The 13,199-nt window shown below is 37.2% G+C and overlaps 1 protein-coding gene across 2 annotated transcripts in view; it reads right to left on the minus strand.

The window, feature by feature from the left end:
- LOC144772185 (GLIPR1-like protein 1) overlaps nucleotides 1–13,199 on the minus strand; it is a 417,152-nt gene that overhangs the window by 134,078 nt on the left and 269,875 nt on the right. The gene's annotated exons all lie outside the window — the stretch shown is intronic.

Below are 13,199 nucleotides of genomic sequence, written 5' to 3' on the forward strand. Positions count from 1 at the left end.
ACAGAGGTATAATGTGGTGCAGTGGTTTAAAAAATGACGCATCTAACTACATGCGTCACTTTTTAAATATGGTGCAACAAGTCACATGTTTTATGCTGCCAATGCGTCACAAAAAGTGACGCATCAGTAGCGCAAAACTGACGCATGGCTTTATAAATGAGGCTCATCTTTTTCTTTCACACTACTCCAGTTTAGTCCTGTCCACTGCACCCTTGGACACAAGCCTCACGTTTTGTGCTCCCCTGGAAAGTCTTCATCTCATCTGCACTCCTGCTTAGGTGTGAGAATCGTATCACATGGGGAAAGCCCCATGTGAAAGCGTTTGCCTCAGTATTATCGCTACTGTGAGGCAGGTGCAAGATTTTGACATAACAGTTTCCTAAAAGTGACGCAGTGAAATTTTATAGATTTCACTGTGTCATTATTACGAGGCGTTTTGCAGAGAAATGACCCCTCTCTGTACATTACAATTGACAGAGGTATAATGTGGTGCAAAAGGTTTTAAAAATGACGCATCTACCTACATGCGTCACTTTTTAAATATGGTGCAACAAGGCACATGTTTTATGATGCCAATGCGTCACAAAAAGTGACGCTTCAGTAGCGCAAAACTGATGCATGGCTTTATGAATGAGGATCAATTATGTCATCTGTGTTACCTGAGATTAGGAAGTAGATTGTGCAGATGAGGTGAGACATGTCCTGAGGGACAGAGGAGGTGAGGTTTATGATCAAGACTGTAGTGGGAGAGAGGGCTTTCCCGGGAAGCATAGGTGGTGAAGCCGGTGTATAAGAGTGCAGTGGACTTAGACATAGGTCTCATCTTCTTTGTACCTGTGGACAGAGCTGTCTTCCACTATACTCTTTAATACAGGCCTCACCTTTTGTGTACCCCTGGAGAATCCTCACCTGATATGTAAGCCTGAATAGATCGTTTGTTTTTTGTCATTGCTTTGTTGTTTGGTAATAGTGGTCTATAATGTGCTATTTTTTTCTTTAACACAGATTGAAATCAAGATTTCAAGAGTAAGCAAAGATGCCCACAAGGGAAAGGACAAGAAAACAGCAACGGAATTACAGCACTCTTCCACAACAAATACTTCAAAAAACAGGAACCAAGCTCCTGGTAAGACAACTAAGTCTTTTATTCGGAACATATGTACTTTAAAAAAAAATGATGGACAGCATGTAGAAAAAGAAAATGAGAGAGTACATTTGAAAAGGAAGGAGAGAACCTCAAAGAATCCTACAACTGGAGCAGGAGAGAATAATATGTATAGGAATAGAAGGCAGAATCAGTTTAGAGACATTCGTAGACGAATGTTTCGCAATAGAGTGGTTTTAAATTTGTTAAAAAACATTAGGAAAGGTAAACAGAGAGCTGCTTTTTATAAGAAAAAAAAGTGTAGAGAAGATTGTTGATCAGGCTTTTGAAGTTAAGAAAAAGTTATTATTTTTTTTTTTTCAAAACCGTATTTATTAGAAGTTCAAGCAAATCAAGTGTACAGCTCTCCAAGAGCAGGAGAGCACGTCAATATGCAAATTACAGCAGAATATACGTATGGCTCAAACCTTTGACTAACCCCTACCCGCCCCATTATCCCCCCCACAACTGCAACAGTCCCAACTACCCACCCCTTATCCCACCCTAACCCGATGAAAAGTTATTTATTTTAATAATCAATCGAATTAGGACACTTAACAAGACAATTGATGTTTTCAAATCAAACAGTAGATGGAAAAGAGTAATTAATCAGACTAATTTTTGTAAAGTTTTTTCTGGAGAATGGATGCACAGTTCAAGTTGTGAGCCATTTTTAATGAGGAGAGTTACTTCCAGGAGAATGATTTAGTGCATGCAGTTGACACCAGTGGTCGAGCGTATGAAGTGAAAGACGGTTGTCCGATTGAAAAAGAGAAACTTGTGCCTAGAGAACCAGAAGAGGTGTTAACTGATGAAGTTTTAGGGAGACGTACTAAGGGTCCAGTGTACACTTGGAAGTGTAGTCGTATTTGTAGTGTGCGACAGGAATCAATTGATTTGTTTTGTAATTTCTTACGTACATATAGTAAGAAAAGTCTAAAGCAGAAAGTGAAGTTGTTGCAAGACTTAGATCCTTGCAGAGTGAGAGAAAAGACAGGTTTGCAAGGCCATTCACTGGCTTGTCTTTCTAGAAAAGTCTGTCAGAGTGTTTTTCATCATTTTAGGATGTTAGCAGTGCATCATACCAAAATGAGGAAATTAGTGAGAATGTTGTATTATGCAAAAAGTCCAGCACTTAAGCTTAAACAATTAAACAGTGCTCTTTTGCATGGAACTGAATTAGATGTGAAGAAGATTTGTGAAGAAATTGAGATTTGTTATTTTGATAAAAAAGAGGATAGTGTAGAAATTGACACAGCAATTCAAGGTAATGTGGAAGACAATGTACAGATTTCAAGTACAGAAAAGTTTGAGCAGGAAATTACCAGGTTTAAGGTGAAATCAAGTGAAAGGCCAAATTTTACTTGTGTGTGTTGTCGACGAAGTCATTATAAGCATCAAACTAGATTAGTTGATTTATACGTAAAAAGTCAAAAGATGAATAATTATGAGTGGAAGGATTTTGCAACTTATTTGTGGGTGGAGAATTGTTTTGATTTGAGTTCTGATCAGCGTATTTATAAATATTGTTATGATAAATTAAATCAAAACAGAATGCCTGCTAGAGCTGTTCATAATAATCTGGAGTTGGTAGACATTCCCCTGAATTGATGGATTTAAATACATATGAGTCTATTTTGATTCAATGTGTCCACCCTTTTCAGGCAATTGTTCGCATGGAGCCTAAGATAGGGAAATTGCCTCCTACAGATTTGCAGAGAGGATTAAAGGGAAGAGTTGTTTATTTCCCTCTAGATTTAAAAAAAAATATTGATACAATTGGTATAGAAAAAGTAGAAGAGGAACCTTTAGTTATTCTAGTTAATGGGGTTCCGACAAAGAGTAAAAAAATCTGGCAAGATTTAGTGGATGTTAGGAAAGTCAAAAAGGCAACATTGTATTTAGTCAAAAACAATGAGTATTATAAACATGTATGTGTTGCAGCAGAGGAAACAGCTGCAGATGAAGACAGTGATTGTTCAGTCGGCCAAATTGAAAAAGTTGATGTCTCTAGAAGTGAAGAAATATATGAACATTATACTGTTCATCCTTTGCATTCCAAAGAAGTAATGGGGAATGCAATTGAATTGTTTCAAATGAAAGCAGCAAAAGGAAGTCCCGTTAGTGTATGGGAAGAAAGTTTGGAAGCTCGCTGTTTTCCACAGCTATTTCCAACAGGTCGAGGTGGACGATATGACGATCGACCACTTCAAATTCCTGCATCTGAATATCGAACTGTAAGATTATATGCTGAAGATCCAAGGTTTCGTCAATGCATTCCCTATTTGTTTCATCTACTGTATGAAAGTGACTTGTCTGGGCTTTCTTATGCAGTAAACCATATACTGAAAAGTGGAGCACATCTACAAAATGTTTCGGCGAGGGACTTTATGGAGAAAGTGAATCTGCAAGATAATATTTTGGAATCTCATCTAATCAATCTCATGGCATGTCAGCGTGGTACAAACGAGTATTGGTACCGTCGTCATGGGGAATTGAAATGTATGCTAAGAAACTTAGGAACTCCTACATGGTTCCTCACTCTTAGCTGTGCCGAGTATGCATGGGATGACTTACTTCAATTTCTACGAGAGGCAAATGCAAATATACAAAATATAGAATTCAAAACTATGATGTCTTTTATTACCAACGAAAAAAATCCTCCCCTTGGAGAGGTTTTGGATTTCTTTTGGAGGAAGGAGTATCAAGCGAGAGGTGCTCCTCACATACATATGTTGTTGTGGATTAAAGATGCATCCAAATTTGGAACAGATTCGGATGAAACAGTGATGAGTTTCATTGAAGAGTATTCAACATGTGCTGTTCCGAAAACTACAGAGGAAAACAGTTTAAGGCAACAAGTTTTAAGCTTTCAATCCCACCGTTGTGGAAAGTACTGTCGTCGAAAATTCAGAAACAAGGACAAGTTCTACACAAAATGTCGTTTCGCCTTTCCACGAACAGTGATTTCTAAAGGAAGAGTAAATAATTTGATGTCTTCTCTGCGACATACTGTGACGAGGAAATCACCAAAAAATACATACAATTTAAAAAGAAATGAAGAGTCCAAGTACATCAACGACTACAACCCAGTGATTTTGTCCATGTGGAATGCTAACATGGATATTCAATTCGTTGCTGACAACTCTATTGCTGTGGCTCGATATGTGACATCTTACATCACAAAAAAAGAAAAGACAGAACTGAAGGAAATGTGGGAGGACATTTCACATGAAAAGAGTCTAAGCAAGAAATTATACAGTTACAGTCTGAAGATGTTGTCGCATCGAGAAATTGGAGCATATGAATGTTCTGATCGATTGTCATCAGCAAGTCTATATGCCAAATCTAGAACCATCATTTGGGTGAGTCTAGGTCTTGCTGCAACACGAAATCGAGTTTTTAAATCTGTACAAGAAATAGAGTATTTGGCGGAGAAAGAACCAGAAAGTACAGATATTTTGAAGACCAACATGTTGGATACATACTATCCAAATAGAAGTAGTCATCTTGAGAACGTTTGTTTGTATGAAGTTCTGCAAAACTATATTTATAAGAGAACCATCAGAGAAGATATTAACAATGGAATATATGCTATCATTCGGTGTGAAGGATGTCTAGTGAGACAGAAAAAAGGCCATTTGATTAATCATCGAAAATTGAGTTGCGAAAATCCAGAGAAAAGGGAATTTTACTATTTAGCTCTTTTGTAACTCTTTAAGCCATGACGTACAGAAGAGGAACTACTTGGAGATTTTCTCTGTTACGAAGATTCTTTTAATGCAACCAAGGATACCATAGAATGTCCTGTTTTTCCAAATTATCTGCAAATGTTGAACGAAGAAATAGAGCAAGAAGCCACAATTGCTGCAGAGATTGCTAGAGACAGTTCTCAAGACAGTCAGAGTTCTGCTTCATTGAGTCAGGATCCACTTGGAGGACCAATTATCCAAAATAAAGCTGCCACTGCCATGGATGAGGTGGAAAGAGCTATGGAACAAGCTCAAGATGATGAAGTTAACTTAGAAGATTTGGTGAAACAACTAAACCTTGAGCAGAAACAGATATATGACGAAGTCACAGAACAGATTGAACATGGATTCAGTCATGAGAAAAAAGAGTGCTCATGTACATCATTTAAGGCTGTCCAACTGTACGTGAGTGGAGAAGCGGGAACTGGAAAAAGTTTTCTGATTAAAGCAATTGCAACTTATCTGCAGAAAAGGACTGAATCATCGCTGTCTTGTGTTGTTACCGCTCCAACTGGGCTGGCAGCACATAACATTAAAGGGATTACTTTACATCGTTTACTGATGCTGCCAGTGGAGCATGATAACAAATTGGAGTATCACAAGCTATCTGGAGATGCGTGTTCCGAAGTTTCGAGAGTCCTGAAGAAAATGAAACTTCTTATCATTGATGAAGTAAGCATGGTGTCAAATATAATGCTTGCTTTTGTGCATTTGAGAATGCAAGAAATTCTTAGAACAGACTATGATGTCTTATTTGGAGGAAAACATATTATTGTTTTTGGAGATCTTCTGCAGTTGACTCCAGTGAAAGGACAACCTGTGTTCAAAATGCTCACGCATGAAGATACCAGGAAGTGCTAAGGGAGCATTGGAAATGTTAATATATGGTTAAACTTCAAATATGCAGAACTGCTTCAAAATATGCGGCAGGCAAAGGATGAAGATTATAAAAATATTTTACAAGATGTAAGAATCGGAAAACTAAGTGAGCAAGGGAAAGAAGCTTTACATGGACGTTTAATTTCAAATTTGTACCCAAATGAAAACATTCTTCCAGAGAATATTTTTAAGAAAATTAACGAGAAGAAATCTGGCATATGTTTTGTAAAACGTTTTTTTTGTGTAAAACGCTGGCATATGTTTGATGCCAACTCTGAAACAATGTTCCATGTTCAATAACAAAATGTTACAGTTAGAAAATGAAGAGATAGTGAAACTGGAAGCTACAGATAAAATAGAGCATATGGGAGCAACAATTATTTTGTCTGAAAATGTGAAATCAAAATTGGCTTCATTAGAGAAGACTATATCTAAAACTGCTGGTTTTGAAAAGACTCTGAATGTGTGTTTAAATTGTCATATCATTTTGAGAAGGAATTTAAATGTTGAAAGAGGTCTGGTAAATGGAGCAATGGGTCATGTTGTTGGTTTTGTGAATTACAAAAATAGAGATGGAATTGAAATTTTAAAAATTAAATTTGATGGCATTGATGAAATAGAACAAATTTGTCGTTGTTCAGCTAGATTTTTGCTCGTGAAAGACTTATATGTTCGCCGAAAACAGTTTCCTATTTGTTTGGCATATGCGGTGACAATTCATAAGTCTCAAGGTTTAAGTGTAGATAGCGCTTTGGTGAACATTGGAAGTTCTGTGTTTAAAGAGGGTATGGCATATGTGGCATTATCACGAGTCAGAACTTTATCAGGATTGTACTTGATTGAGTGTGATGAAACAAAGATTTGTGCAGATCTAGATTGTGTTAAAGAATACAATAGGTTAAGAAGAGAGTATGCTCCACATTTGCCTCAATATCCTCTGATTGAAAAACGTGTGGTAGGCCGAAAAAGAAGAAATGAGAGTAATTGCAGTGAGGTATCAGAAAAAAGGCATAAAGTAGATAAAAGTGTAATTGTAAAGAGAAAGAAAAAGCATTCTGATGAAGATGTTGTTGGATTTCAGTTTGAAAACAGTTCTGGTGTCAACTGCTATGCTAATGTAGTAGTTAATGTTGTTTTTTTTTCTTCAAAATTTACAAAAACAGATTGTCGAAAATCGGGAACAAACATTGTGCTGTTTATTGAATTCTGTGTTAGAGAAAGGTAGTAGTGATAGAGCAAAAATAGAAAGTGTTTCAGAAATTAGAAATCTTCTAGACATATGTTCAGGTCAAAATCACTTTTCACAGAATATTCAGCAGGATTGTCAGGAATTTTTAATGTATATGTTTGATGTATTGCAAGATGAAGGAGTAGATATAAAAAATCTTTTTAACCTTTCTTATCAATGGCAACATGACTGTGATAACTGTGCTTCATCAAGTACTACTAGAATAGACTCTGAAAGATTTATATATTTGACTTTACCAGACTGCAAATCAGTGCCTTTTAATAATCTAGTTAAAGCAGCGGATCACAATATGGTGTGTACCCAATGTAAGTCTGCAATGCTGTCCACATTATTTCTACAAAATTATGGTCACTATGTCATTTTAATGTTCCAACGATGTAGACCTGATGGAACTAAATTGACAACTTCTATTAAAAATGTCGTGGCTTCTCAGTTATCGAAATCAGGAAGAACCTTTACAACTGTAGCTATTATTTTTCATGACGGTCCTTCAACAACATCAGGGCATTACACATGCTATTTAAAAACTTCTAAAGGTTGGACCCAATGTAACGACACTCATTTGACTTTCAAACAACGTTTGCCTTTTGGCTTTATAAATTCATACCTAGTGTTTTTACAGCCAAAATTTAGGTAAAGGTAATTGGCCTATGAAGACGGGAGGAGTACTCATATATACTCATACATCTGACACTATTTGGCCAAATGGAAAGGTGCAGGAATGAGTAAAGAGTCATGACTGAAAAAAAGGAGTATATGAAAATAATGAAAATATTTCAGATGTTCTTGGAGCTTTTCTTATAGAAAGTCGATGAAATGGATTTGTAAGTGAACAGCAAAGTACTTTGCAACGAGAAAAGGACCTCCATGATATACTATTTGGCCTCAAGGAAAAGTAAGTCAATCCAAGATTAGTGTACATTTGGCATTTGTCAGTATCTAAGGTTTTTTTTAAAACACAATCTTTTAGATTGTGTTTTTTTTTCCCGCTTTCATATGATGAGTAATTTGAACTCACTGTTTTAAGTGAAATTCAATATATTCTGAGAACAGCAAAAATAAACTATGTAACATGTTGTACAAGTTATTGTATACTTTGGATTGTGTAAATTAAATTGTATTCCCATTGTCTGACACTCACTTTTCTTTTTCCGTCCTCTTTCAGCTCTTTTTACTCACTTATAATGTCTTTCTCTCACTGTCTGTAACCCCCGTTCCTTTACTCCACTTCTTTGACAACCCCTCGTTCTCATTTCAACTGTGTGCATCCCCTCTCTCCCTTGCATAACTTTTCAGCTTTCAGTCTCTCTGCTTTACTTCCCTTTTCCGTATTTTACTCCTTTGCTCTTTTAGTAATTCCTCTTTAGTCACTCAGCAGTATTGTCGCACTCTATCACTATAAATCACCCACTCTTCCTCGCTTATCTTTGTTTAATCCTTACTTTTGACCTCTTCTCTCTATTTTTCGTTCAGTACTTCTATGTCCTCAGTGTCTCACTGTCCTTGTCTTATGTTCATTTGTGTTTATCTACCTTCTATCATTTCTTTTAGAACAACTTCACTGCTCTTCTCTCATCGTTCTTCATCCCATTTCTTTTACTCTGATTCTATTACTATCCCTGATTTTCTTTCTTTCAATGTCCTTCTCTTTACTTTCATCACCAAATTATTTTCTCTCAGTACCACTGTTTTAGTCGTCTTCTCCTCTCTTTCCTTTTTTTGCTCCCTTACTCATTTCCTTTTCTCACTCATTGTACTCCACCTCACTCAGTTTTTCTCTTAGTGTGTCTGCCTTCTAACTTCCTCAGTCCATTTCCCTCAATCGTTGTATATTATCCTCTCTCCCTTCATCCTTTCACTCTATGACTATTCTTCACTTACTCTCAGTTATCTTCTATTCCTCATTCTTCTAAATGCATCCTTAATTAGACTGTTTTCTGTCTCTGTCATTATCTTTTTACTTACTACTGTTTCCTGATTTAGTTTTGCTAACTCACATTGTTTTAGTATCTTTCTTCCCTTCAGTTCATTTCTTTGTTCTTCTCTTCCTCTGTGTCAGTGAATCTATATGCCTTACTCTTAGTAATTTGCTCTCATTCTATTTCTTTTTCTCTCTTTTTGTCCTTCTACCTTAGTTTATTTCCCTTTCTGTGTCCTTCACTCTAACTTTATTTGTAAATAGAGTGTTATGATTTTTAACCTCTTCATTTGTATCTTTTATTTTAAAATACATATTTTACTAATTATAACTTATTTTTTCTTCTCTCTTTCACAGATACAAACTGTAGTAAAAAAAATTAATTAAACTGACATTTATTATATGGTAAGTATGACTAAAAAAATGTAGTTTGTCATCACCCTTTGCTTTAATGTCACTAACATTTTCTCAATCTACCTCACTCATGTGTCTTTACTCTGCTTCTCTCACTTATTCTTATTCTACATGTTTACTCCCCTTTCCCTATTTACACTCTCATATTCAACTTCATTCGATCCCTATTCTTTACTTCACTTACCCTCTGTTCCCTTTCTTTGCTTCTTCACCCATTCTCTTTTTCTTAATTATTTACCTTACTCTTACACATACACCTCATCCCCCTCCCAACACATACACACACCTCTAACATACACCCCACACACACACCACACACACACCTCATACACACTAAAAAACCTCCCACACACACTCCTCAAAAACACACACACATTCCATACACACACATACATCGAACACATATACACCCCACACTCATACACTTCTCACACATATTTCACACACCCTCACCTCCACCCACACCAAAACACTGCACACAACCACACCCACAGACACACCTTACACACCCACACTCCGACCTACACCCACTGACTCCCTATAAGTCACACACACTGCATTACTTATCTTTTTTTACTGTTTTACTCAAGTCCATTCAGGTACTGTTTCCTTTACTCTCTTTGTCCTCTCTCTTTGTCACTCCCCATGTGTTATCCTAATTCAATTTTTCTCCCTCTTTCATCCCTCTTTACTTATACTACCTGGTCTTTTCTCACTTTCCCTCATCGTTCTTCATTTATCGTGGTTCCGCCACTACCCTTCATTGTCCATTTTTTACTGTCCTTTTTTTTTCTTTTAACAGCCAATCACAGTCTCACACTATCTCTACTTTAGTGTTCTTCCTCTCTCTTCCTTTCTTTCGCTCCTTTACTCATTTTACTTTTCTCACTTTCATCCAATTACACCTTCTCTATTTTTTACTATGTAATAAATAATCCCTCTGTGGTCATCTTGTAGCTCTTTTTCTCTTAACATAACTCTCTTTGTGTCCTTCCCTCATGCTAACTGCTTCATAAAATTTTTTTTTTCTATTTTTTTGCGGGGCGCGCCCCGGGAACGTGTACCCTAAGGACAAAAAATTGACAGAGATCCTTTAAAAATATAGGTTTAATTTTATAAATGAAAGGTAGTTCTGAAAAGAACTTTTTTTTAATTCTTTTTGTTTTTATATTTTTTTAATGTTTTTTGAACATTTTGTACTTTTTTGGGCTTTTCAAAACAGTTTTATATTTTTTTTGTATTTTTTATGGGAAGAAACAAAGAGAAAGGGAATTGAAAATGGCTCAACTGGAGCAAAAAACAAAAAACGAAAAAAATTACTTCTTTTGTTTGGGGCAAATGTGATTCTGACCAGCAAGGACAATCAGCTTTACGCTCTTTTCACCATAGGCAATGAGCTTGCCACATTCAGTACAAGTGATTCTAAAAGTACCAAATTGTTGCTGAAGGCAAGGCATCGTCTCCGTTGTTTCTGGGTCCAATTGACTGGGTTGCTTTCTTTTTGAGCTGGTCCTTGAACACTGGGGGAGGTGACTGGCCAGTTCCCTGATCTCTGCACGAGAATAGTTAGCAGGATGCTTCCAGGTCATATGCCGAATCATGGTATGATTCCCAAATGAATATTTTTTATTTGGATTGCCCCTTGAGAGTTCTGCACCACAGATTCGACACGTTACCTTGGCCGCATTAACTTTTTTCTTGCCCTCTGGAAGAGAAAAAAACTCCCATACAATGTGTTCTTTTGGCTTGTATGGGGTAATTTCTTCCGGCAGCCATCTGCTCCCCTCCTCCTCTTCCTCTTCCTCCTCCTCCTCTTCTCCACCAGCAATGTATTGTTGTGGTGGTCCTCTTGGTGGTTGTGGTGGTGGTGGTGGTGCAAATGCTCCAGCTGCTGCTACAGTAGCCATTTCAAAGTACAAAAGAATTGTCTCTGTAGATGAAACAGGTCTTCCTCAGTCAAAAGACAAAGTCAGAGTGAGGAAGAAAGGTGGGGTTTTTTATCATTTGGAAAAAAAAACTGTGCTGAACCAATCAGAAGTGTTATTTTCAGGTCACAAGACCCAGGCTTTACTCATTTGGAAACCAAAACTGTTGTGCACCAATAGAAAGTGTTATTTTCAGGTCACAAGACCCAGGCTGGTCACAAGACCCAGGCTATACTCATTTGGAAACCAAAACTGTTCTGCACCAATAGAAAGTGTTATTTTCAGGTCACATGACCCGACGCGCTTACGCTACGCGCACCGGGGCGCGCCCGTAGTCGCGCTCCGGGGCGCGCCCGCGGGTGCGTAGCGTAAGCGCGTCAGGACGTTTCGCGATCGTATGCGATCGCGTGCTTTCGGTTGCGATTACGCTGTGCGTCATATGACGCATCACGCGGTTACGCGAAACGTCACGATGTTGTTTTCGTTCGTGAGAATAGCGCTAACGGGACGCTCCCCGGTACGCGCCCCGGGGGCGCCGTAACATTGCGCTTACCCGTGCGTTCACCGGTACGCGCCCTGGGAGCGCCCCCGGGTTACAAATAAAAAAATATATATATATATTTTTTTACATGTTTATACAATATAAAATTCGTTTTAAAATGTTTCACTTTCTATACCTATTAAGATTTGCTATTAAAAAACCATTGAAATTCACTGAAAAAAACACAGGTTTCACACCAGTTATAGTTAGGAATTAGCATTTAAAAAACCTATTAAATTCACTGAAAAAACCATAGGTTTTACACCAGTTATAGTTAGCTGGAAATTTTACTCGCATAAAACCATTGAAATTCCCACGTTATAGTTAGTTGGACTCACTATAACCTGCGCGTGCAATGCACTGCTGATGACGTCACATATTACATCACTCATGACATGGTCAGTGACATCACTCATGACATCACTGATGACACCATCCTTGTGACAGAGTGAGAGACCTCCTTTCACTGTAATGTAACCCTTGAAACACATATTCAAAAATAGAAACTAAAATTTTCAAAAAAATGCAGATACCCATACCACTTACAACAACCAATTCAATAATTCCACCATCTATATACACATCCACTCATTCACCAACAGTTCTATATAGTCACTCATACATATACTCACTCATCATATGTAGTGATACACCTATACATCCTGTTACACACTGACAGGCATCCAAAAGTTACTCACACACATACTCACACATGCAAATAAACTATTGAACATCCATTTATTTGCATATACAGCTATACACACACTACCACTTTACTTCTAAGGAAACTTACACATACTTACTCTCTTAAACAATCACTTATAGAAACGCATACTAATTTAAACAGGAACTCTTACAATCCCTCACTCTCACATATACTCACTTATATACATCAATATTCACATATACTAGATTAAAACATATGTAGTTACTGATAAAGACACTAGTGAGACAGTCATTCACTCACTAACACACACATATACACACTCATCCACCCATACAGTCCTGCACATATGCTGTCTTCAAAACAAACAAACAAACAAAGAGAAAGTCAGTCATTCATGCATCTATGTGCTAAGTAATACCCCCACCAAACCATACAAACACTCATACTGATACTAAGAAAAACATCTAATAACCCATATACATACACATGTAGCTACTCACCAACCCATGCAGCCACTTATACACAAAGTGAAACAATAATACATATATTTAAAAATGTAAACATTACTCACTAATATTTATTTTTCAGAAAGACACACATTCACTGGATGGTGTCATCAGTGATGTCATGAGTGATGTCACTGACCATGTCATGAGTGATGTAACATGTGACGTCATCAGCAGTGCATTGCACGCGCAAGTTATCAAGTT

The sequence above is a fragment of the Lissotriton helveticus genome, chromosome 1_1, assembly GCF_964261635.1.
Source record: "Lissotriton helveticus chromosome 1_1, aLisHel1.1, whole genome shotgun sequence".
Lineage (NCBI taxonomy): Eukaryota > Metazoa > Chordata > Amphibia > Caudata > Salamandridae > Lissotriton > Lissotriton helveticus.